Source organism: Lasioglossum baleicum, chromosome 13, assembly GCF_051020765.1.
Source record: "Lasioglossum baleicum chromosome 13, iyLasBale1, whole genome shotgun sequence".
Classification (NCBI taxonomy): domain Eukaryota; kingdom Metazoa; phylum Arthropoda; class Insecta; order Hymenoptera; family Halictidae; genus Lasioglossum; species Lasioglossum baleicum.
The window spans coordinates 1,964,450-1,991,186 of NC_134941.1; the positions used below are offsets into that span (position 1 = coordinate 1,964,450).

At 34.4% G+C, this 26,737-nt stretch overlaps 1 protein-coding gene across 12 annotated transcripts in view; it reads right to left on the bottom strand.

The window, feature by feature from the left end:
* Positions 1-26,737, bottom strand: part of LOC143215469 (lachesin) — a 653,313-nt gene that overhangs the window by 386,225 nt on the left and 240,351 nt on the right. For 8 of the 12 annotated variants that reach the window (XM_076437612.1, XM_076437613.1, XM_076437603.1 and 5 more), the window contains one exon: positions 3,542-3,596. The exons of the other annotated variants lie outside the window; for them this stretch is intronic. The gene's annotated coding sequence lies outside the window, so the exon portion shown is untranslated. The remainder of the gene's footprint in view (positions 1-3,541; positions 3,597-26,737) is intronic. 12 annotated transcript variants of the gene reach the window in all.

Below are 26,737 nucleotides of genomic sequence, written 5' to 3' on the forward strand. Positions count from 1 at the left end.
ATCTAAATATTTATTCTTTTTTATTTCTTTAAAAGATCTTCAAGAGCAGCACGAAATTGCAAACATCTTTTATTTGAAGTTTCCAAACAATATGATACTTTACGGTAGACTTATCTTGGTTATTGACGGCTTTAAATCGCTAACGTTACTTGGCCTAGTTTCGTCTACTCTTAATTAGACCACATGTTTCCAATAGGGGATAAATCAGAACTTTGCCGGCGCCATCAAAGAAGGGACATTAAGACAGTTGTTTCTTAAATAATTTCCAATAGTTATTGCCTTATGAATAGAAACACTGTCTCGTTGTAAAATAAAATCATTCACCTTTCTTTCTGACATTATGATTTCTTGTAGCAATTTGAGGTAAACTTGGCCGTTAACTTTTTCAGTTAAAGTTATGATTCGTTCTACACCGAAGGACAAAACGCATCTCCCCAACCATAATATCTTGATCTATGGATTTCAAGGTCGGTTTGATAGACCGGTGCTCTATAAGTTCCGATTTTTAAGAAACATCTAAAATGACATAGAAATAGCATAGATATTCTAATCTTTAACGAGCAATTTATTATTAAATTTATTATATTTCAAAATTCTAACCTTAAAACTAAAATATTGTAATAGGTTTTGTAATATTTGTTCATTCATTCGGGTCAAGTTGTTACGAAAGAATAAAATTTGCTAATAACTAAAACTTTAATGCAACATTTTATTTGTTAATGAAATACAACATTACTATGTGAATAATATTGATTTATTTAGGTTTAAGTTAACAAAAATATGCTATGTTTAACAGAACATCGAAACACAATATAATAACCACAAAACATTATCTTTGGTATGATCTTACATTGGGATACATATGTATATTGCATTCGATTCTTCAATCACCAAAAAGGTGTAATGTCTGTACGTTATATTTTCTTGTACATTCGAACGCGAATTTTCTGGCTTCTTGTGGAAAAAGATCAAAATATAAAGATGAACATTTCAAAAGGAATTTGCTTAATCTTTTCTTCATGTTCATTAAAGACGATTCTCTTTTTTTCTGTATCCTATTGCAGTCTCTTCTACATATTTTAGTTATTTAATAACTCTGGACAAAGTCGTGTGACAGATATTGAAGTTTCTCGTGATTGTTTTTATTTTTTAGAAATAAAATATTAACTATATAACACTTTTTAAAAACTAAAACACAACAAGAATTATATATCAGATGATGGCATAGTTCGTGCCCTATTTGAAAACAAAATTCAATGGTTAAATTTTAAATATATAGTCACCATTCATTTCCAATTGCAGAATGAAATTCAATAGTTAAATTTTAAAGAATGTAGCTTCATCAATCAATTACACAGTAACCATTCTTTTCTAACTGCAGAATAAAATTCGATGGTTAAATTTTATAGAATACAGCTTTATAAATCAATTATAATACATATGATATTATATAGCACTAATTTAGTAGTTTATAAGTAGTATTAAGTCGTTTAATACAATATTAAGTATTTAGGATGAGTATTACAATAAGGAAATTAGAATTAAGGAATAGAATAAGAGAGGAGAAAGGGAAGGGAAAAGGAGGGAGAATGGATATCGAATTTGTAACCCTAGGGGGATTAAATAAAGATTTATATACATAAGTAAATATTATATTATATATATTTTTAATGGATATTTTGAATGGGCAGTAGTTGAGAATCGAGACTCGCAAATACTACGACACGAAGCGACGTAAAAATCAAATCCTGGATTTACAAGCTCACTTTATTAAAAAGTCTAAGCGGTTTTGTATTGTTGCAATGTTTGTTGGGGTTTGTCAGACGTTCTGGAATCAGAGTTTCATTCTTCTTTGATATTAAGCTGCGAAAGGATACGAGTTAAATGTTAGATTATATTTGTATTCATTTACGAATACTAATCTATCATATTCGGATATCTGTATCATTTTCTAGGTGGTGCTGTAGAGAATAAAAAACATTTCGGCAACGGATCGTAAATCATCGAACATGTCAAGAGTTTTTTACCCGGTGATGCAATTTCTATACTTTTTCGAGTCCCGATCGAGATTTGACAGATCGCAATTAATTGTCCGAGCAATTAAATCGCGGACGAATTGAAGAAACGTTTTACGACGATGAATTATGAATATCAATCTTCGCCGTGCGTGGCTTTCGCGGAGAGCTAAAAAGCAATCGGGAGTATGGTTTGTGGTTAATAGAAGTGGCAAAATTAAACTTGGTATGTACAGTGTCGCATAACTTGACAATTGATTTAATCAAATCATTTTAATTAAACGTATGTAAAAGTTATAACTGTAACGAATACTTTTATGTACTTCACGTTTTTATAGTAAGTATCATTGTTTCCAATATTTAGACTTAGTTCGAAAACTTGATTGGAATTCAACATATAGTCAGTCACATAAGTATTCGTACGTCCTTTAAAACAGAATAACTTTTTTTATAATTGTACCAAACGACCTGGTTTTATAATCAATTGGTAAAAAATATTTGACTTAAAATTTATTTCTTTTCAGGATAGTAAAATATAATTCATGGCGTTTTTTTTAAGCTAAGCATGAAAAATTATGTCACATAGGTGCTCGCCATTTTTGGCTTCACAAAGTTGGGCTCTTTTAAGAATATTTTCCATGACGTTTGTATCTGGCATTATGTTCCGTATTTCGATTCGAATGTTCTCTTTCAGCTGTTCAAGGGTTCTTGAATTATTAGCGTACACCTTCTCCTTAAGGTATCCCCAAAGGAAAAAAACCCGAAGCCATTAAATCAGATGAGCACGAAGGTCAGTTAAAACCTAAATGTCGAGAAATTAAAAATGAAAAATTAAAATGACTCAATAATTTTGGTACGTTGAATACGCTGTACGTTTCCATGCTAAATCTCCCAGGTGTGCTTTAAAAATTCTGCAGTGAAAAAAAAAGGAAAAAATATAAGTTAATGGAATTACGAATGTTTCAAACAGCTTCGCATCTTTTTCCCCACCCTGTCTAAACAATATTATGTATAATGGTACAGCAATTTTTAGTGGCGCCTCTCTCACAGTCACCATACGAGTGCTAAGAGCTAATTATCGCACATTATATCAAATAAAGGACAAAGTATAGTTACTTGTCAACATTTTATCATTGAAGAAGTGAAAAATTCATAGGCTTTTTATAAATCAGGTGTAGTATTGTACATATTATTGTCTTATAAAGCGGCGCTCTTACGTATCAAAAACAATCACTCCATTTTAAACACCCACAACTTTTGAACCAGCGATTTCCTAACATGAAAACTTGGATTTTCGGCATGTTGTCGTAAAAATCTACTGGATGATATTCGAGAAAGTTAAAAAATTTTGGTTTCCTATGGTGCGGTTCAGCCCACACATCTAATTCACCCCCAGAATAAGTAGAAATGGTGGATAACCGGCGATCACAAACTATTCAACAATACACTGATCTAGCCATGTCACATCGACTGTAGTAATCTTTTTGGATTACAAAGTGAGATAATAGGAAAAATTGTTACGCTACCTTTTAATGGCTTTATGAGTTGTATTGCCAATCAGCTGACATCTTGCCTATTATTCTGAAACAGAAATAATTACAATAACGTACAAACAATGTGACGCTAATAAGTTTATCACCGTTTCCGCAAAACAATTGATTGAAAAGGTGCAATTTATGTATATTTTTCTCTTGCAATGAATTACTCGAGCTTTTAAACTCCTTAACGGATTAAAGCGAAATAGCCGAGTTGAAATATGCACGAACATGAAAGGAGCGTCTCATCCTTCCCAAAATAAAAAATTCACGTCGCTAACTTCCTGTGTCGTTACAGTAAACAAAATTAAAAATTGACGCAGTTGACTTCTTGTCTTGTTTCCTAAAGTAAATTACCTCTCATTTTGCATTTTTAGTTTCCTCGTTATTAAGTTTGCAACGTTACAGAAGGGAACAGGGAATAGTAAAATGTCGAATATTCAATATCGTTGAATGTCTGTGAAAGAAAAGAATTACATCGGCAGAAGTAACTAATGAACTTGAGAAAATTTGATTGCCTCCGACCTTTTTTCCTGTCATAAAAAATAGGTCTAGTTAGGTGAAATACCCTATATAGTAAGTAACCTTGTAAAAAATTAATTTGTTTATGTTTGCCTTACCGATACATCTTATTTGTAGGACTGTTTGACAGAATTCCGGATTTATCTCGACGGCCCTGTATCTCGACGAGATATCACGGAATAGTGGTGAGATATCAGAGATGACAGGACAAGGGTAGCCCGCATCAGGATGGGGGGAAGGGTGACTTCGAAATCGGTCGTGCTCGTTACGGATAAATAAATAAAAGTGCGAGTAAAATGTGCTGGGGACAGCCCACAGGTGTGTCGTACTACAACGTTTAACCAGCGCCCGGAACGCCATTACGTTTCGAGTTTATGGCAGTGACCCGATGTAACCGGCATATCCTGGCCAGCGGTTGAACGACGGGAAAATATAACTGCGGTGCGTCGTTATAATTGGCGTTCCATTACGTTTAACGTCAGTTAGAGTTGTTAGTTCGAAGTCACCTCGCGTTTTAAAACCAGTGACAATCAGTTTCCATTTATCATATATGAATGCAGTAAGATCGTGTCTAGCATTTGATTTGTGACGCCGGTATTAACCCTTTGCGCTCGGAGCTATTTTAACTGGAAAATTAAACATTTCTTCCGACCTAGAATAATTCCATTCTCTATGATCTGTGAATTTTTATGGATATGAAATTGGTATAATACCTGGTACAATACCTAAATGTTTAGTAATTGATTAAATACCGATGTAGCATGTATAGAAAATTCTAGAAGAAATTCAGATCGACAAGCTTCTAAAAGCTTCTAGAAGCATAGTTTGTAGACGGCCAACGTGAGGTAGCGACGTAAGGGGAGCGCGCGGAAAGACGAATCGCGCTTAACGACCGTTGTTGATTTCACGTTTGCGGATAGTAACGAATTCATATAAATAGAGGGTTCACGGAGGGACTCGGCTTATTTGCTATTCCGAGAGAGAGGACGAGGTAAGGACCGCGGCCGCTCTTGGTTAGCAGTAGCATCCCGGCAGGAGAGTACGGCGATAATACCTGGACGCCTGCCGGGAGAAGGGAGAGGACGGGAGTCTGTTCCTGGTCGCTCGTTCGACATGGAGAGTACGGCGATAATACCTGGACGCCTGTCGAACGAGAGAGAACGGGTCAACTCCTGGCCGCCCAGGGCTCTGCAGGAGAGTACGGCGATAATACCTGGACTTCTGGTCGTTTACGAAAATACCACGGAACCTAGCTAGAGTACACGTGTGATGAGAGAGAGTTTGCATGTTTGCGATTTATAATTCGAGCGATTGAATAATTTTATATACCTCACCTTCCAGTACCCATGTTCCTAACCAAAATAAATTTGTCTGTCCAGCATATCCTGATTAATCCCTAACGTAATGGCTACACCGATATATTTAATTATGTAAACAATATTTCGAGTAATGGTACAGGAATTTTTAGTGACGCCTCAGAGTCGCCATTCGAGTGCTAAGCGTTAGGCCGTCCACACACGGGTCGATTGTAATCGCGTCGTGAAGTTCGTACGTCTTGTTCGTCATGTACGATTCATGCGGCGGACGCGATTTCGTCCACACACGGGTCGATCGTTGATTCGGTCGATGCGATTCCCCTCCGCGTGACTTCCAATGCAAATGAATGGAGAGCCGCACACGGGTCGATTCGTGGTCGACTGAAATCGGCCCGACTGAAATCGCCGCGATTCCAATCGCGTGCGATCGGAAGCGAAGCAGAACAATCGCGTGGATCGTATACGATCCGCGCGACTCATGGAGGTAAGTTCGTGCAGTTCATGCAATTTAAATGATTTGGCTATTATTTTTTGTAGTTTGAGTGCATTGCACTCTTCGATGTGGTCTATGTATTTAGGTTACAGAGGTTATTATTTAATTATTATCTTTTTTTATGTTATTACGCATACTAATAACATTAAGGTAAGCTTTTTATTTACATAGTTGAATATAATCATGTAGGTCTTTGAAAAACAAAAACAAAAGGCAAAGTAAAAAAAAATTGAAGTCACAGGGATTGATAAACTGTTGTACAATTTTCTGTGGAGTGGGAGTGTTCTTAGGGAGTTGTTTTCTCAGGTCGATTTAATCCGGAAGTATTACCGCTTGGTATATTGAGCGAAGATTGAGGGAAATCTGTTGAACTTCCATCAACCTCATCTATGAGGAGCAAAGCTCTCCTTTTGTAACTCCTCAGTTGAGCATTGCTCCTCATAGATGAGGTTGGTGGAAGTTCAACAGATTTCCCTCAATCTTCGCTCAATATACCAAGTGGTAATACTTCCGGATTAAATCAACCTGAGAAGACAACTCCCTAAGAACACTCCCACTCCACAGAAAATTGTACAACAGTTTATCAATCCCTGTGACTTCAATTTTTTTTTACTTTGCCTTTTGTTTTTGTTTTTCATAAACCTACATGATTATATTCAACTATGTAAACAAAAAGCTTACCTTAATGTTATTAGTATGCGTAATAACATAAAAAAAGATAATAAATAAATAATAACCTATGTAACCTAAATACATAGACCACATCGAAGAGTGCAATGCACTCAAACTACAAAAAATAATGGCCAAATCATTTAAATTACATGAACTGCACAAACTTACCTCCATGAGTCGCGCGAATCGTACGATCCTCGCGATTAGAATCGCGGCGATTTCAGTGTGCGGCCCTTCATTTATTTTCATTTGAAATCACGTGGAGGGGGAATCGCATGCGACTGGAATCACGTCGACCGAATCGACGATCGAACCGTGTGTGGACGGTTCATGCGACGGACGCGATTTCAGTCGAGCCGATTTCAGTCGACCACGAATCGACCCGTGTGTGGCTCTCCATTCATTTGCATTGGAAGTCACGTGGAGGGGGGAATCGCATGCGACTGGAATCGCGTCGACCGAATCGACGATCGACCCGTGTGTGGACGGCCTTAAAGTTATCAAACCAACAAGTTACAGCCTTATATTCGAAAAGTTATGCAACTATTACCAAACTAGTCTATTTCAAACAGACAATTTTTATTTTGCATAAAGATCCGCAGTCTACTGATAACTATAATTACAAAGAACAAGTTATGTATTAATATTTCAGTCTCACAAAAAGAATTGGAATCTTATCGATCTGTTTGAAAGTTTAATCATAAATGCAATCACAATGCGTTTAAGTCTAGACAGCTGCAGAAGTAGACAATCATTAAATGAGAACTACTGACGTGAACACGGATGCAAGGTGGAAAATCGCATTCAGGAAGACAAAAGCATGTTTCTCCATTACATCGGTGCACACGAGATTTCGACGTGTACGTTGAACGCACATGTCTCACGCGAATTGGAAATTCTACCTTAATACCGCCGGACCCGGCACGATATTTGCTTGCCACTGGCAAGTTGTTGTATAAATATTACGCTTACCTATGTGGTTGTAAGAGTTCAATGCCCTTAGCTACACCAGGTAGTTGCAAGTGTTACCCAAACCAATTAGATACGAAATTATCTTTCTGTAAGTGCGGCATGAAATTTTTAATTCTGATTTTCTGCAGAGTATGGGTCACAATTATACGTGTAAGAGAACAACAATTTTACATAAGTATATTGAAACGACTTCTTCGATCAATAAACTTCTAGCATATTAACCCTTTGCACTAATTTGTCGAGTGTGACCCGACATCGGAAAAGGAAAAATGTAAATAAAACGGGTTTTGTATGTATTTGGTTCTTTCTTTATTTATTGTATTGTCTTATTTCTTAGTTAAAAACAAATCTGCCTAAAATGCATAATTACGAAAGTGGCCTAAGTCAAAATTAAAAAGAAATGAGTTTATCAGTTATTTCTCATCACATTGCATTTTAAACTAAATTAATTCGATGTAATTTTTACGATATTGTCAAAAATGAACCGTTAGGTAGTGCTTGTTATTTCAACATTATAAGGAATTCATTTAGTGTTAATATACTTTTTCTTTAAATATCTCGAAACAAGGAATATATGACTTAGGCCACTTTCATAATTATGGGCACAGCCTTACGTAAGTACCACAAATATAAATTACAACAATGTTTAAGAGTTATACTTAATATAATTAGTAAACATCATTGGTAAAAATAAGTAGCAGTCAAGGAACTGTCCTTCCAAGTAAACTTCAAATAAAACGCTTAAAATAGTAGGGAATTGTTGGCAACGAAATTGAAAAATAATTCTTAGTGCAAAGGGTTAACTTCGCAAGTAATGTTTCAGTACACGAAAGCTGTTGGCGAGATATCCCGCGCAATGATTACATTATAAGGAAGTGTCGTAAAGGTTGGGACACCGTATAAGTTGGGACAGTGCATTTTTTCCACATTAACGCACAGGAAACACCAATGTCGTGGTTTCCAACTTTATTTCTGTTTATAAACGAACGTTTCATGAGCATTGGACGCAACAAGTCGTGTTCCGTATAGCTGTGCCAAGCAAAGGGTAAAAATATGTTCTAAAAATGATGTATCTTGAAAATTATGTTCTCTGAACCAATGGGGATAATTATTATTGGGTTGGCAAATAAGTTCGTTTGGTTTTTTAGAGTGGAATAAATCACAAAAACCGAAAGAACTTATTTTCCAACCCAATACTATTCTTATTGCTGTATTTTAGCCTTATAGCTAAGAAATGTGACTTGGTTTACGGTATCCTAACTTTACAGGTCTATCTTATTCACACATTCGGTCCATACCTTCTCTCACTCTCTTTCTTTGTCTCACTCATTCCTACCCTGACCTACTCTGTTCGTATCCTACTTATTACTAACCTAATTACAGAGTTGGGCAAACGCTAGTCACAATTATGATTATTGGCTAATAACTTCATAAGCTCTACACACAAAAGTGACTAATAATTATTGACTAAGTAAATACTTAAGCGTGACTATGAGTAATAACTACATAAGTATTTGAGCGTAATAACTAATGAGTAATGACCAAATTTTTATTAAGGATGAACATTGACTACTGACTATAATGGCATAACTAATGACTAAATACGCAATCAGAATTTCACTGTGACTAATGACTAAAAATAGATAGAAGTTAAAATAAGACGTAATAATAACACAAAAATAGCCTATTAGTTTATAAACATATAAATTACAGATTATGACACGTTTGGTCACTGCTAATTCCGATATAGGTTAAGTATACATATTAAGGTATGTTAATCGCACAATAGTGACTGATGACTAAAGATTGATGACTGATCATTTAAACTAACTAATGATTAATCATAACTAATAAGCAATAACTAACGATTACTTAGAGTTGTGACTAACTAGTGCCATGTAGTTATGACTAACTAATCAAAAAGTTTTAACTGACCTTTTTTAAGTTTTGACTAACAATCAAAATGTCAGTTGATTTTTGCCCAACTCTGCCTAATTATAACCAATGGGGATTATCTCTAGACCAAAAATTACAATTTTTCCGATTAATTACACTATTATTTGGAAACCTTCATCCGCTAGACGGCCTGATGTTAAAGTGTGTTGACAACGTAAAATTTGCTAAAAAATAATATTGTTACGTTTGGTTTTTCTTCTTGAATAAGTTATGATGAATCTCTGGCCAAAAGAATTAGAAATTTAGTCAATATTTCACTAATACCGCAACGACCACATGCAACGCTCGAACGTAAGGAAACTCCTCAAATCACGATTCATCACAACGGACATACCTACTAAAATTTCACATTCAGCAACGGACGAATTAGCATTTTGTATGAAAATACTGAATTAATTTAAAATAATTTTCTGTGTAACGAATTTGTTGTCTCCTGATCAGAAATCAGGACATGATCAGAAATAGGGACATTGACCTTAGGTCACCGATGATGTGCGGAAGTGCACTGATTACTTTTATTGCCAGAAAGTTAGACGACAATCACTCCGAGAAACTTTCTATTTGTATAACGGGACATTTAATTAAGTGTATACTTTCCGTTTAAAGAATGAGTATTGTCTTGCTGTCCTAAATAGGTTATTTGGAAATTGGAATATTTCCAATTGAAGAAGGATATAATGAGCCGCGTCGAAGAATACCAGAAGGCGGTCGGTAATGACTTTATTGGTAATACGATCTCTAAGAAATAAATCCAGTACTACAAAAAATACCAGAAGGAAGAAAATACATATACAACAAATTCCGTTGGAAGACGGAACAATACGTATACAGTCTCTAGCATTAATGTTCGGAGACTATCTTTCAAGTATAATTTAAAAATTTGTACCGAACAAACAGACAGACAATAAAGCAAGATAATAAAAACGTAGTAAAAAATGGTACACATGACAACGTAAGTGCTAAATCGTCAAAAATAATATCTTTAATTTTTAAATTTGGGAAAGACCTTTCGAGGACTTTTAGTGCCAGGCGAAAAAGAGGTGCCTATGCGAGAATAACCGGCCGAATTTCACGGTTATACTAGGGTTTGGGAAAATGCGCATAAAAACCAAACAAGAAACAATATTTACAAGATTCAAAAAGCAGTATATTAAGGACGAAGTAGAAAAAAGTCGTCGTCCACAAAGAGTTAAAACGAAAAACTATTTTTTTTTAATTCTCTCATAATGAAATTAAAGAGCTACAAGGCGCGGGCCGATATATCGGTTCTGGCTTTCTCGTCAGTGCTGCGAGGGCCGATATATCGGCCTCCGGCACTAAAAGGGTTAATGTATCGTTTCAGAATTTGATTCTATAGTATTTGTGAATCTTCATGAGAACAATTTCAAGATTCAGAGAAGTTGCTTAGTAATGTCTACTACGTATAGTTTTTAATTCAAATTTAAACATGGATGCATGGTTTAAAAAGTTTAAACAACGCTGAAAAACTGAGAATCGAATTCCAGCTTGTACACTCAGATTTTAAATCTAGGAACGTGTATGCATAACATGGGATTGATTTAAAAGGAATGCACATCTCTCCCAGAAACGTAAGTCAATGAAAATGAATTTATAATAAGCGACTCGGAGGAAAGCAGGTTCCCGTCGCAATTGTACCAGCAACTTTGAACTTTGTTCTTTTGAACCTTGGACGTTCTAAGAGTTCACAGTAAGTGTGTGCTTATTTTACGAATGTGAAATACACGAATGATTGTGCGAACCAGAGCGTTTAATTGTCCCTGAGCCAGCGGCAATTTTGTATTGTGTGGACAATGCTCTAAACAATAATAAGGGTTTATAAAAATAATTGAAAATCGGCGGAGGCTTTCCGAACAATCGTATACACTATCGTTGTGAGCAAAACTTGACACGGAGCTTAGCTTGGTCAATGTCGATCATCGAAGGTCGCATTGTGGTATGATAATTTGTAAGTTCCTAATTACATTGGCCAGCGCGGGTATTCTTTCGCTAAATACTAAAGAGCGTGCTTCTTAGCTCGAAATAGTAACAACAGCGAGGAGGAAACGAGGCGACGATGTCACGAGGATGGATTATCGTCCGTATTATTGTGCGACGTAGCAAGGCGCAACGCTTCGCCCTCCTACCTTTATCGGAGTAGCGATAATGGACGAGCAGGTCGTCGGCATTGACATCGTTTCGCATACTACGCTTCCTCTCTGCATAATTTACGCTCGGAACATGATAATATTCGGCTAGATACCTCCTACACACCATCCACATTTAGGCGCTACCCTTCAGGAATTCCTAATCAATCTTGTCATTGCTAATCTACTACATTGCGCGAAGATTCTGAAACATGAACTGTTACATTTTATTCAATAGATACAGTAAAACATCAATAGCTGCGTGAAACGGGACTCCAAAAGCCTACCAGTGGGGAGACTTGCAAAATAAAAATGTTTTTCATTGATTGTGGGAAGCAGGAATAACATAACGATTGATTTCATCCCTTAACGACTTTGTTACATTCAAAGCTACATTACAACACTCTTGAATTTTTTAGATCTTTCACTTTTATACATTTCATCCAAACAATTTCTTCATAAATGCATAAAAATCCGCAATCTAGTCATGACATTCATAGGTGCATAAAAATATTAAACATGCTACACTGTTACAGTATAATAATCATTATGAGTCCATGTGATTAAACAATTTATAATCTTTGAGATTTTTCATATGTTGTAGCTTATGGTCTACTGAACAAAAGATGTAATGGGCACAAAGCTGGAAAATAATGGACAGTTATCGAGCTATAATCAGTCGAACATGACAAATTCGAGCTGCCGAATACTCAAATCAGAGACCACCACAACAGAATCCAAATGAGTAATACATAATAAGATCATTTTTTTATTAATCCACACACACACGCACATAGTTATTCGTAAAATTGCATTGACAAATTCTTTTATTGGGGGAAGAAATTTCCCACACAAACCATTATTGTAGAAAGTCTCAATTTTTACACGTCGAAAGATAAAATCTAATAATCTAATAGTTGAATTGATTTCTCGAAGACCGATTCTTTAGCAGGCAATTTCTTTCTGAATCGATTTTTCATCTTGCAATCTGAATCAATGTGAAAAATCGATACTCGTTACACAGAAATGTTTACACTACTATTTACTTAAAAGTGGTTATTTAATTGACTATTTCTATAATATTTACTAGAGCACACTATTTCTATAAGGTTTACACCATAAACACTTATAAAACATCGGATTTTTCTATAAATCCTCACCACAACATTTTACATTTGTTGTTTTTCTTGAAACTGTGATTTCTGGGTCTCAAAAGACCCACCGACGCTCGGGCGGATGTTTATTTGCATAATATCACGCCTTTAAAGTTTCATTTATTGATCTTAAGTTACTATTTCTAGCATTTAAAATGTTTATGTTGGACCTGTTTCGGTTTCCTAGATCCTATTGCAGAGCTAAATTATTACAAGTTGATAATGTAATAAAGCACGTGAACAGTTGACGCGTGAAAATGTATTAATTTGAAAAAGAGTCTAGAGTCTAGCATGCATACAATTAATATGTAAATTATGGATAAATTAATTAAGCGCTAAATGTTCTGAATTATTTCAAGATTGGACAGGATACATTTCAGTATTTTTTTTCTTAATCTGAACAGACCATGAAATATAACTTTGGGTAAATTATTCAAAATACAGTCTAAATTCCCCTTCGTGTCGTTTAAATATATCTTTTTAAAATTCATACACACTTTTATTTAGAAACTGTCTCGCATTACTTGCCAACCGTAAAATATTCTCCATAAATTCATTAGGGTCTGCTAGTAGCAGCATTAAAAGGCCACAAATAACTCAACCAACTACGTGCTCGAATAAAATTTGCATAATTTTCCGATGCCCTAGCTCTATACACAGAATAAGCCAGAAAATGTTTACGGCTTCAACCGAGTATCCATCCAGTGTTTATTCGTGACGTTTCATTCATCTACCGATCTACTGAATTTAAAAGAAGTCTCTTGCCTTTAATTGATCTACAAATCATTTCAACACTCACGATACAATTGTTCCATTCATTAAAATTGTGAAATGAAATTTTTAATGAAACAGTTGTTCCGAGATGTACAGTAGCGGACAAAAGTTTAAGACCGCTCTATAGAAGACGATAACTTTTTTAATATTGTACTATACAATTTAAACCTTTTTGGGAAGCTGGAGCAATTAGTTTACTAAAGGATGTGAAAAGAAATTTTTTCAAAAATTGCAATTGATCGGAATTGTTGAAAAAATACTAAAAGTTGAATTTTTAGCTTTTTTATGTGGGCCTATATTGAAAATTTAAAAAATACGTTTTGTAGATCTGTGTTAATCAAACATATTCTGAAAATTTCGTCAAAATCGGTCGACGTTGCAATGAGATACAAACGTTTAAAGATGGTAAAAATTGCAGATTTTCACAATTTATTGCCGAAAATCTTCCTCAGATTCATTGCGATTAGAAGCCGAAAATCGTGAAAATCTGCAATTTTTACCATCTTTAAACGTTTATAGCTCATTGCAACGTCGACCGATTTTGACGAAATTTTCAGGATATGTTTAATTGAAACAGATCTACAAAATGTATTTTTTAAATTTTCAATATAGGCCCACATAAAAAAGTTAGAAATTCAACTTTTAGTATTTTTTCAACAATTCCGATCAATTGCATTTTTTGAAAAAATTTCTTTTCACATCCTTAATGTAAACTAATTTCTCTAGCTTCCCAAAAAAGTTCAAATCTTATGATACAATATTAAAAAAGTTGTCGTCCTCTTTAGAGCGGTCTTAAACTTTCGTCCGCTACTGTATATATACAGGGTGTCCCAGTTTTTTCCGGCCAAACTTTGCCAGCGTGTTCTACACACAAAAGTAAGAAAAAAATGTTATATATGAACATATGCTCTTAAATGTTTTATTAACGAGTTATTTCAAAATGAAGTCCGTTATTACGAATGCAGGATTGGCATCTAACAAAAATTCACCCTATCGTATTATTCATTTCTTCTTCATTTTCTCTAATCTCAGCATGTTCATATAACATTTTTTTCTTACTTTTGCGTGTAAAACACGCTGGCAAAGTTTGGCCGGAAAAAACTGGGACCCTGTATACACATCTAATATCATTAGATCATAGTAACTTATGATTAAATCATAGTAATGGGATAAAACATCGCTTCATAAAAATCGCTGTAACTTAAAGGAGTAGATTCGTTTTTCCAGGATTGCAACGATCCGGGATGTGCCTTCTCATTTCTCAATAATGCAAAAATGGGGTTTTCATGGGGGTTTTCTAGAAGTCCTATTTTTACGTTTACGAGGCGTAATTTGCATTATTCGCCACCGTAATTTGCATTATTCGTAAGCATACAGCTGCGCATGTAGCTATTTTCATAGAGCTGCGACAGCTACATGCTGCGAATAATGCATATTACGCCTCCATTGATCTTTCATCTAGCGCTTTTCACTATTGAGAAGCCCCATCTTTGCATTATTGTAATCCTGGAAACGAGTCTACCCCCTTAAACCGAGGGAACCACAATTATTTTTGCCCAAACGCAACGTAATAACACATATTTCACATGTTAAAGTGTTTTAACTAACAGATTATACCTACATTTGGACGCAGTAAGTCACATTATGTGTATCTAAATGTAACCGATACGGTGCGCGGTGTTCCTATTGCCGTAGACGTTTCTACGTGAGAAGGAAAGGGAGAGGGGATTCATATGTTTCCCTTGGGGCAGTAAACCAAGCCACGATGAACATCGACGCACAGTCGCAAGACTACAACCAACTATGGACACATGGTTGGAATATTGGTCACAGAGGTATTCGCAAATCCCAACAGCGAAATACATTCGTCAACTAACAATTATAGTAATGGATGCTTTGTACCAGCTAAACACAGTATAACGTTCGAGTACTCATTAGCTTCGAAAAATTCCGGACAACAAGTTCATTTTATAATTCGTTTGGATATTCAAGTGCATAAAACTACATGTTCTTAAATTATCATAAAATTATTTGCTACATATTGAGAATCAAATTTTATACTCGTCACAATAATATTATAGGTAAATATTCACCATAGAGCAGCCATGTCAGATGATTTTTTAATACTTTGTCAAAGTCTGGTTAGTATTGCGAAGGGTTTCTCGATTGCTTTTTTTAAAAAAGTGATGGACAAAGAAAATTTAGACAAAAGTACATAATTTTCTAAACAATCTTTACATTAAATAGAGTGAAAAAGATCTGTCTCATCCAGATCTACCCTAGATTCGAAGGCATTTTTCTCACCTAAAATGAAAGACATGACAAGTTAAGGAATACAATATAAATTATATAATGAAATGAAAATGTAAAAATTTTTAGGTTAATCTTTATAACCAGACTGCGGATGTTTATGCAAAAAAATTGTTTTTCATTGATTCTGGGAAGCAGGAATAGCATAACAATTGATTTCAACCCTTAACGACTTTGTTACATTCAAAGCTACATTACAACACTCTTGAATTTTTTAAATCTTTCACTTTTTTATATTTCGTCCAACCAATTTCTTCATAAATGCATAAAGGTCCTCAGTCTATTTATAACATTTATAAAACATAATTTATAAACATGTTACAGTATAATAGCCAGTGCTAGTCCTCGTGATTAAACAATTTATAATCTGATACTACTCTGAGCAACATTAAGACTGCTTTTATTATAAGTTTATCTCAACGTATTTATGCTACACAAATGTATACAGGTTGTGACCGACCTGATGTTACAAGCCGCAAGGAGACGAGTCTACACAAAAAGTTAAACCGAAACGACAGTATGAAGTTTTTTTGTTTAAGGTTTCGTTTTCGAGAAAATCGAGTTTGAAAATTCAGCGAATACGCGTCCTATTAGAGAGGAATCGGCTGGTGCGTCTGTTCATGATCGACCAATTCTACTTCCTGCAAATACTGGAGAAACCGGAACCAACCCGGACCTACAAATTCATATTTTTCGAAAACGAAACTTTAAACGAAAAAACATTAGACTTTTCTCGACTTTATTTGTTATGTATAGACAGCGGATTTTATGCATTTATGACAAAAATGAGTAGGTGTAATTTGAAACAGTAAAAACATTAAAATAATTTAAACATACTGTAATATTTTTTTCATTTTATTAACCCCTTACCGTACCATTTTCTTTACAGTTACAGTGACTAAAACGTCTTCGTCCCCAAAAATGTCGTAGAAGGGAAACGAAAATATATGTTTTTTGTATCGCTACATTTATTTGAATGCTTAAACATTGATTACAAACGAATCAAATTTTATTTCATCTAAAATGAAACGCGTAACATTCATATTTGTTAGACTTTGTTAAAACTTTCATGACGAGTCTGACTCGTTAAAATATGGCAAGGGGTTAAACATATTAAGAAAGAAAATAATTTTCTATTTCATTCCAGTATGTTGCAATGCAGATAGAAAATTTTTATTTTGCACTAGAGGGGAGTTGTTGCTCGCGAGCTTCGCGAGTAGGGTTAATAAATTGTAATCGAAATTAACTAACTGGCGAATAAATTTCTATTGAAATATTGATTAAAAGCTGCGACGTTCTATTGAAATATTGATTAAAAGCTACGACGTTCGCTTTTTTGTTGTATTGAAATATGATTCTAAAAGCACTTTTAGTTTTTCCCGAATTTTCCATTTTTCCGTGATACTTTTACAATTTTTCTTATCCTATGACCTAGTTCGGACTAATACAAACATTTAAAAAAAAGAATTAGCCAAATCGGTCCAGCCGTTCTCAAGTGATGCGCTTACCAACGAACAGCATTTGATTTTGATTTATATACAGGGTGTCCCAAAACTCGTGAAAATCCCGAAAGGGGGTGGTTCCTGAGACCATTCTAAGAGACATTTTCCTTTGCACCAAAGTCAACTGCGGCTTTGTTTAGGAGTTATTAACGAAAAACACGGACCAATCAGAGCGCGCCCTGGGCCGCCGCGCCGTCACGATGCGATGTCACGGCGTACCGCGACACTCGCTTGCCGGCGCGGCTTGGCGCGCCGGGCCAGGGCGCGCTCTGATTGGTCCGTGTTTTTCGTTAATAACTCCTAAACAAAGTCGCAGTTGACTTTGGTGCAAAGGAAAGTGTCTCTTAGAATGGTCTCAGGAACCACCCCCTTTCGGTATTTTCACGAGTTTTGGGACACCCTGTAGATAAAGATCCGCTGTCTAGTGATGTAGATTCACTTCTTTGCAGCTTGTACCACCAGATCGGTGACACCCTGTATATTATTTGCTCGTACTACTTGTTTTTACCATACATAATTTTTGTACTATTGCACTTTTCGCAGGACAATTTCATTAAAAAAGTATTAACCGCAAATGTACTAATCTCAAGAAAAGTCAATTCTTTGCGAATGACTAATACTAGCAACGACTAAAATTTGTACATTCAGTATGCTATTGAAATTGAACAAGCTTGAGGGTACAAATTTTGGTTTTTCTCTACTTCCAACAGTAGGTGATGTAAAAAAAAACTCCTATTAAAAAGTACTTTTACATTTTTAAAGTCAAGCTTTCGTAAGCGTGTGAAAACCGAACTCTCATGGAAGGCGAACAAATTATATGCCTTCATCACTGCAGGCGCGTTGCTTGAATCATAGTTTATATCACTTTGTATTGTACTTCCTTCTAATCTGTATTTCTGCATATTTTCAGTGTTTTAAATTCTTTCATAATCCTACACTTTTAGCCGCTGTGGTAGTCCATAATAGTTACAAAGTATCCCATATTTTGTTATTTAAGTCCACGTAGTTTCCAGTTTTAGCTTAAACAAATATACAGTGGTGGCCAAAAGTATTCGCACATCCTAGAGGTTTAGAAACTTTTTTAAAATTGGACCAAACGACTTGAGTCTTGTTTAAAATGTTGCAAGAAATAGTTTACTAAATGATGTCTGAAAACATTATTTGAAGATTCCTATTGGGTGAAATTGCAAAGATAAAAGTGAAGGTTATAATTGTTAATATTTTTATTCGAGCCTATAATATAAATTTATATAATATAATAATAAAACACGAAGTTCCATCGAAATTTATTAACATTTCTGCGAGGTATAAATTATTAAAAATTGTAAAAATCGTAAGAAAACTAGGATTTAAATGTACACTCTTTTACAGATTTTCACATCTTTCAATGCCTGTAGTTTCCTTATGTATAGGTATAACTTACTTATCTTTGCAAAAGGTATGTTTTAATTTAATTAACAAAAAAAAGAAAGTTCAAAATCGTGACTTTTACCTTTATCTTCGAAATTCCGACCGATAGCAATTTTTAAAAAATTCTTTGACATGTTATAGAGTAAAAAAACTAGTTCTTATAATATTAAAAAAAAAATTCAAGTAGTTCGTTCCAATTTGAAGGAAACTATTCCTTTTGAAAGGGTGTGCGAATATTTGTGTCTCTCACAAAATGTAAGAAAAAATAGTTGCAGAAGATTTTTTTAAATTTGTTGGTGAAATAATTTACCTCAATAAATTAACAATAATAAAATCGTTATAATTATATATATTTTTCAATAATCACAATCTTGTTGAACGTACTACAAGATCTCGGGAAGTTATAAAAATTCTATTTTATTTATTAGAAATTCAGATAATACAAATTTGTAGGTCCATTCGGGGGTCACAATCAAAAAGAATTAAACTATGGTGTGTGCTTTTATCATGTTATGGATGTGGAAGAATTTCTCCAATTTTTATTTGCAAATTCAAATTGAATCTGGTATCTATAGGTGTTGGTAAACTACTCGTGTATGAGTCAAGAGAGGAATTTAAGGAATTGGATCTGTTGAATTCGGGCTTATAAAGCTGTTTAACGGAAAGATTGCGGGCAGCTTTATCCGGATTGCAAGGTAGACAAGAAGATAAGGAAGTGAAGCAGTAAGCAGGTAACCGCAGAAGAAGAGATGTTCCGGCACATACCGTAATATTTTAAGATGTGCTAAAGATTCAATTGAAACTTTAATGCAAAGAGTAAAATCATACAATCTAAATGTGTAAGTCATCCAGAAATGTGTCGAAGTTAGAACAATTGGTCTGCTATACAACATGACAACATTTTTTCAAAAAAACTGCAAGTTCTCGGAATTGCAGAGAAAATACTGAAAGTTGTATTTTCCAACTTTTTCATGTAGGCTCATATGGGAAATTTAGAAAACACGTTTCGTAGATCTGTACCAGTCAAACATATTTTTATCAAAATCGGTCGACGTTGCAATGAGTTACAAACGTTTAACGATGGTCAAAATTGCAGTTTTTCACGATTTTCGGCATCTAATCGCAATGAATCTGAGGATTCTTACATCTTTCAATGCTTGTCGTTTTTCCCCGCATCAACCGATTTCGATGAAACTTTCACAATGCATATAATCGACACAGATCTACGAAACGTATATTTTAAATTTCCATTATGGGCCCACATAAAAAGGTTGTAAAATGCAACTTTTAGTATTTTTTCTACAATTCCAACCAATCGCAATTTTTGAAAAAATTTCTTTTCACATCCTGTACTAAACTAATTGCCCGAGCTTCCCAAAAAAGTTCAAATCGTATAAAAAGCTAGCTCTTTTTCAGAACGTCCGAGTATTAATGCGGTTCACTGGATATGCAGAAAGTAGAATTGGTTGATCATGGTCAGACGCGTCAGACGATTCTTATGCAAATAGCACGTATATATTCGCTGCATTTTCAAACTCGATTTTCTCGAAAACGAAGCGTCAAACAAAAAAATGTTATTCCTTTTTCTCGAATTATTTTTACATGTAGCATCACCCCCTGCTCGGTTGTCCCACCCGTCAGGCCACACCCTGTATATTTTAAGTGTCCGTCGGGAAGTGAACTCCCCCTAATATCTAACGATAAGCAAGTCAATATAAATGAACAAATTAGAATCTGGTTAAGAGATGGAATTTCATGGTAAAGAATTTGAAACATATTGCACTCATTTTGGGAAGCATACATATGTATGTGTAAAAAATTCAGACTATGTAATTGCGACTGTGCACTTAGGACTAAATAATTTATGAAGGTTGTGACGCTTCCAAAATTACGCTAATGTGAATGTGGTAATTGGCCTAACAATTATGATAATGAATTCATTATCTCTGATCTTAAACATTCTAGGAATTTGTAATGTTAATTGCTAGTTGTGCTCCACTTTACTCGGTGATTTTGTGTAGTCTACATATTTCATGAGATACGTAAGCACGGCACGACTCCACTGTATTGCGTTATAACGTTGTAATTAGAGATACCATGTATGTACGATAATGTTGTAATCGGATATTTATCATATTATAACGGACATGATCATCTTTCTGTTAAGATTGAGAACGCTCGAAAACTTTAATAGCCCGGAAACTAATCTTTTCCGAACCTATGTTGATATAACTTTTTTCTTATCTAAGTATTAGAGGGATCTATTCCTGACGTTTTGCCCACCATTTACGAAACACCCTGTACGCAGGGTACTGTTATCGGATTACCATGGGTTCGTCGACGACTCATTTGACCGAAACTGTTTTGATCGACACGATTTGACCGACAATAACTTTCGTCGACACTATGTTTTCGTCGACGTATTAGAAAAATACTAGAGAGCCGAGAAATGTACAGTGATATGGATCTTTTAAAGGCTTTAGCACAAAATATATCGCTTTGATTTCATTACTTAATATTTATGTAATTATTGTACAATTTTGTTATGTTTTGTAATCTCTATATGTATATGCGTAGCATTCGTTCTATTCATTCAAATTATGTATATGTATTTACACAATTATGTTTGAAATTAAATGAAATATTATGATTTTTGTTCATTTGTGTGTACCTATTAATAAAGTTTGTTTATTTGAAGAAATGCTTTGTACTTCTCTTTATTTTTTATTATACAAACAACTAAATGCGTCTAGAACACATAACAGTGATAATAACGATTAGTCAACATTAGCAAATACGAATCAAACCTGTCGCTAAACACGGACTGTCGATGAAAGCAGCAGACGTCGACAATTTGACCCTGTCTATGAAAACATAGTGTCGGTCAAATCATTTGTCGACCATTTCACAATGTCGAGGAAAACATAGCGTCGACGAAAGTTATTGTCAGTCAAATCGTGTCGATCAAAACAGTGTCGGTCAAATGAGTTGTCGACGAACCCATGGTAACCCAACGTTATCACCTCAAATATCTTTGTTGTTTGCAAAGATACATTAAACGTCTTGAGGACACAGTAGAATGGTAAACGACTAAAATTTGTAAATTCAGTATATTATTGAAATTGAACAAGACTTGAGGGTACATCTTTCATAATCATAATTCTAATGATTACAGTCTTCGAAAAATATCCACAACCCAACTAGTTTCGAAATTCATTATTAATTTCATGGTTTGTTTCCACCTTAAATATAGGAATTGCGCGTCCGAGGTAAATCACATTTTCATCGCACTCTCATTAATTCATTAAAACACCGTGTGAACAATGCTAATTCGTTTCTGTAAGACTTTTAATTAAATCGATTTCAAAGAAATGATTTAGTACTATTGTAATGCGTGCAGAGGGGAACGCGCGTTAATTGTGGTTGAATCAAATAGCAATTCGTAATTGGAAAAAGAATTTAACGTAGTTAGTTCCATTTTCATTCGTTGCTGCGAGTGTGTTATTTTTCACTGAATATTCGGTGTATAATGAACAAACACGATGGAATCGGCAGCATGAAGATACAAAGAGTTACGTATTATAACATACGACCGAACGAAACGAACGAGTTGACAATGTTAATTTCAATTACACATTTTAATTCCGGTGAACAGCGCCGAGCGTGGGAAAATTGAGACTTTTTAATTTTATATTTCCGCGCACTATAATCACTGTCCTCGTTCTGCCGCCTTGCAGAACCAGACAACGAAAACCCGTATTTTCCGGTGCTCATTCGGTTCGTCGAAACGATAATTTGTACGTCGTGTAGAATAATTGATCAGTTGCCTGGCCATTGATTACTGTCACATAAACAGGTGAGAAGCATTTCGGTCACGTAGTCGTTTACATCTGTATGCACGTTCACCATTCAGTGCGTATGTTGGTAACGTCGCAAGTTTTAGTATAGATGTAGGCCCTCTGTTACAATTAGTTATCATAGAAATTGCACCACTACCAACACCTTCCCATTCACAACTGTAAACAATTCAATTTTCATACGATTTATTTCACGACATGTGGGGTAACTGTACGGATCAGTGCGGTATCATGCTTCGATCTAGGTGCACAGTAGTGTACCAGACAAGTTCTCGCACTACCTCCTTTCACACGAAACAAATGAGCCGTTTTTTAGAGGTTTATAACTCGGCACTGGAGGCAGATGGAGAGATGTAATTTCGTACACTTGTTAAATGCTATCATGTCTCAATATTGACAAAACATTAATCTTCCAACATTAGTAGGTTCCGAGATATAGCACCTCAAAAATCGCTAAATTTGTCACTGACTGACTGACAGATCATCAAAACCTTTTTCGTACTTCCCATTGACCTACAAGCTTGAAATTTGGTACATAGGTCCACCATAAGAAACACTCAAAGGAATAATGATCAAAGTTTGAAATTTTGCACCTTAAAGGGGTTGCAAATAGTAAAAATCAATTTTTACTATTTTTTTCGCAATTTCGACCAAATGCATTTTTTCAAAATATTTTTTAGACGTCATTTAATAAACTAATCCTTCTAGCTTTACAGAGAAATTGAAGTCGTTTGGTCCATTCATAAAAAAGTTATTCTGATTTAAAGTGTGTTGAATCAGTTATGCTCCTTACTGTAGCAGCATAACATATACATAAGTATACGTTTTATTAGCTTCGAAGTCGCAACAAATACGGATGAAAACAACAATCGCTCTAACGTAAACAATAAAAACTGCACCGAGCATCGTCTATAGCGGCGGGGGGCAAACGGATCCGAGCGTCGCCGGCATAGTGTTAATCTTCGATTCAACAAATATTGATGAAATCCCAACAAAAACATCATGTAAACAGGAGCCAAGTTCTTATGGCCGTAAAAAGTTGTGAGATCAAACAAAATACGGCCAAGCTCGTTAGCTTAGAAATACCTCTTGCAATACTGAAAAAGCGTTTGTAAAAATTAGTTTAAAAGAACGCTATTTAATTTTTAAAGAGTTACATGGAGGCCTAAATTATTCAAACTTGGCCGCTACCCAACACCTTTTATGGCCATTGGTTTAAAAAGTAACGGCCAGGTTTGAATAATTTAGCCCTCCATGTAACTCTTTAAAAATTAAATAGCGTTCTTTTAAACTAATTTTTACAAGCGCTTTTTTCAGTATTGCAAGAGGTATTTCTAAGCTAACGAACTTGGTTGTATTTTGTTTGAACTCACAACTTTTTACGGCCATAAGAACTTGGCTCCTGTTTACAGGATGTTTTTGTTGGGATCGTTCTTTATTTTAACACTAAACCCTCCGAGCCTCAAAAGTAACTGGTACATGTTCCCTTATAAAAATGACAAGATTGATTTCATTTAGACTTTGTGCGGCTCCTATTGTAATACGTACATTAGTAAAAATATCTATACAGTCGTTTCTTATGAAATTGGTTTTATTACTTTCCTAATTGCAAACTAAATAACCTGGAACCAGTCATTTTGACCGGTATTGCTAGGTTTAGTGTTAATATTATTACTAATTTACCACGAAATAATAATATGTGTTGGCATTTCATGGAAGAATGAGGTGTTCTGAATTAAAAAAAAATTGGTCACCCTCAAAACCTAATGCACCATAAGAAAATATTGCAAAATATAATCGATAACATTTTGTACGTGTATACCACAGCAATAAATAATTCTTTTTCCCAGATAGCTCAAAACTTAATTTGACTTTGAAATCCCCTCCCCACCAAACTAGTCCTCAAAATATTAGACTAGATGATTGTACCCTTCATACCGAACAATTTTTGTAAACAAATATTAATCGTAACTTCAGTGCGTCACAAGATATTTCCGTCATCAAATAAACGAAACACCCTGTATACTAGTGAAGAACAATTAATCGTGTCATTTCAAGTTTAGTATATTATGTTACGTTCAATCATGTATTATACATATAGCTTATAATGCGAGAAGAAACTATGTTGTACAATTAGCTGGATAATAAGAAATAATGTGAGTCGTACTTACTTAACTTTTCTCAACTGGATTATATAATGATAGTTTTAGATGGTACAAGCATTTCATCTTTATTATTCTACTGAATGAGTTCCCTTCAAATTTCCACGTTAAACATTCCGGTAATTTTAATCGCATGAAAATATTATCCTAGGAAATATTTACACTGCTTATCCAAGCTCAGAAGGAATACTTATACTTAAACTTATTAGAGAAATGAACACACATCTAAGTAGGTTTTTAGTATATTTCTAACTCTGTAAAGTTTATTAAAATAAAAGCAATGATGCAGTCAATTGTTGTTTTGTACGAAATAACATATAGAAAAGTTTATATTTCTATAAAAATTAACAGTTTATTTCTAAGAAAGTTCTTTTGCGCATGCATGTATACACCGACCCTTAGAAAAAAATGTATTGCTCAAAAATTAAATCTTAAGTAATGAAAAAAAACGCTAATAAAAATGAAAAACAAAGTAAAGTGAAGTACACGAAAAGATCTATTTATGTAACTGTAAACGTAAGAAACAAAGAAGGAATGGAGATTTTAAGAAATAAAAAGGAAGAAGAAATAAAAAAATAAAGGAGTTTACATTGTAAATGCAATTGTGAAATGTTCTTAATTTAAAACAGCTTCAAACTAAAAATAATAAATATTTTTTATAAGCATGTATTTAGTTATTTGTAAAATTAATAAAAGGTTTCGTGTTGTAAATGAGTATTTAAAATGTAAAAAATAAGAAAATTATTTGTTGCTGGACTCGAGATTTATTTAAATTAATGCCTAAATAGTTAGTTTGTTTCCGTACGCTCGTATATTTCGAACTCTACTCCGCAGTAACGGATAGGCAGTAATTAGTACATTGCTCATTTTCGTCCGCAGTAATACGTACAAAATGTTACCAATTTTATTTTTAATATTTTCTTATGGTACATTAGGTTTTGAGAGTGACCAAATTTTTTGTATTCAGAACACTACGTTCTTCCATAAAATGCCGACATATATGATTATTTCGTGATAAATTAGGAACAATATTAAAATAAAGTACGATCGAAGCATGATACCACAGTAATTGGTACAGTTACCCTATTGCAAGGAAAAATTGCTGGCAACGATAAAGTAAGGAACGAAGAGAAAGTAATGCACATCACTCGGAAGAACGGCGTGAATTTAAAGTCTCAAAGGAGATGTCGAAAGACAAAACAAAAGAGCTAAGAAGTAACTTCCCCATGACTTTAAGAGCCTCCGAGATCACAGTTTCTTTTTGTATCTATTCAAGTCACCTGCCAGATTCTTTACGTGCGAACGTCAAGAGTAGGTAGAAGGATATCATAAAAATCGCTTAACGAGTTTTCTCAGTGATTCAGGTGCATCAACTGCAATATCCTGTAGTACGTATAAGCTGCCAATGTATTAGAGACTTCACTGAGTTTCGCTAACAGAAATCGATACTACATCCACGTCAGAATACTTTAGAATGTTGTTCCCTTCCAAAAACATTCTAATAGAAATTAAAAGGTACACATTGTAAAGGATGAAAATAATTTAAGAATAATTTAGATAATATTCTAAAAATAATTTAAGAGTAATAAGATAATTATCGTATCAGTCGGGATTGAAGTACTGATGCAGCTTGTTTAGAGTGAATACATGTCGAATACATGCCGAGAAAGAACAACTATACATTTTCAAGTACTAATTTTATACGAACAACATTGAAATATTAAGATTTTCAGATAATATACTGATGAAAATGATATTGTAATAACGAAATAAATCCTTTTAATCTAAATTCATTTTTACTTGTAATCAAAATTTTCCTTAAATGTTTTGTTATCATTATAATTATACACACCTCCGATAAATTATCGGAACTTATTCAACATCATATATAGTCTTTTTACAAGTTTCTGTATAAAATGTTCCCGTTAAATACCATGAATTTT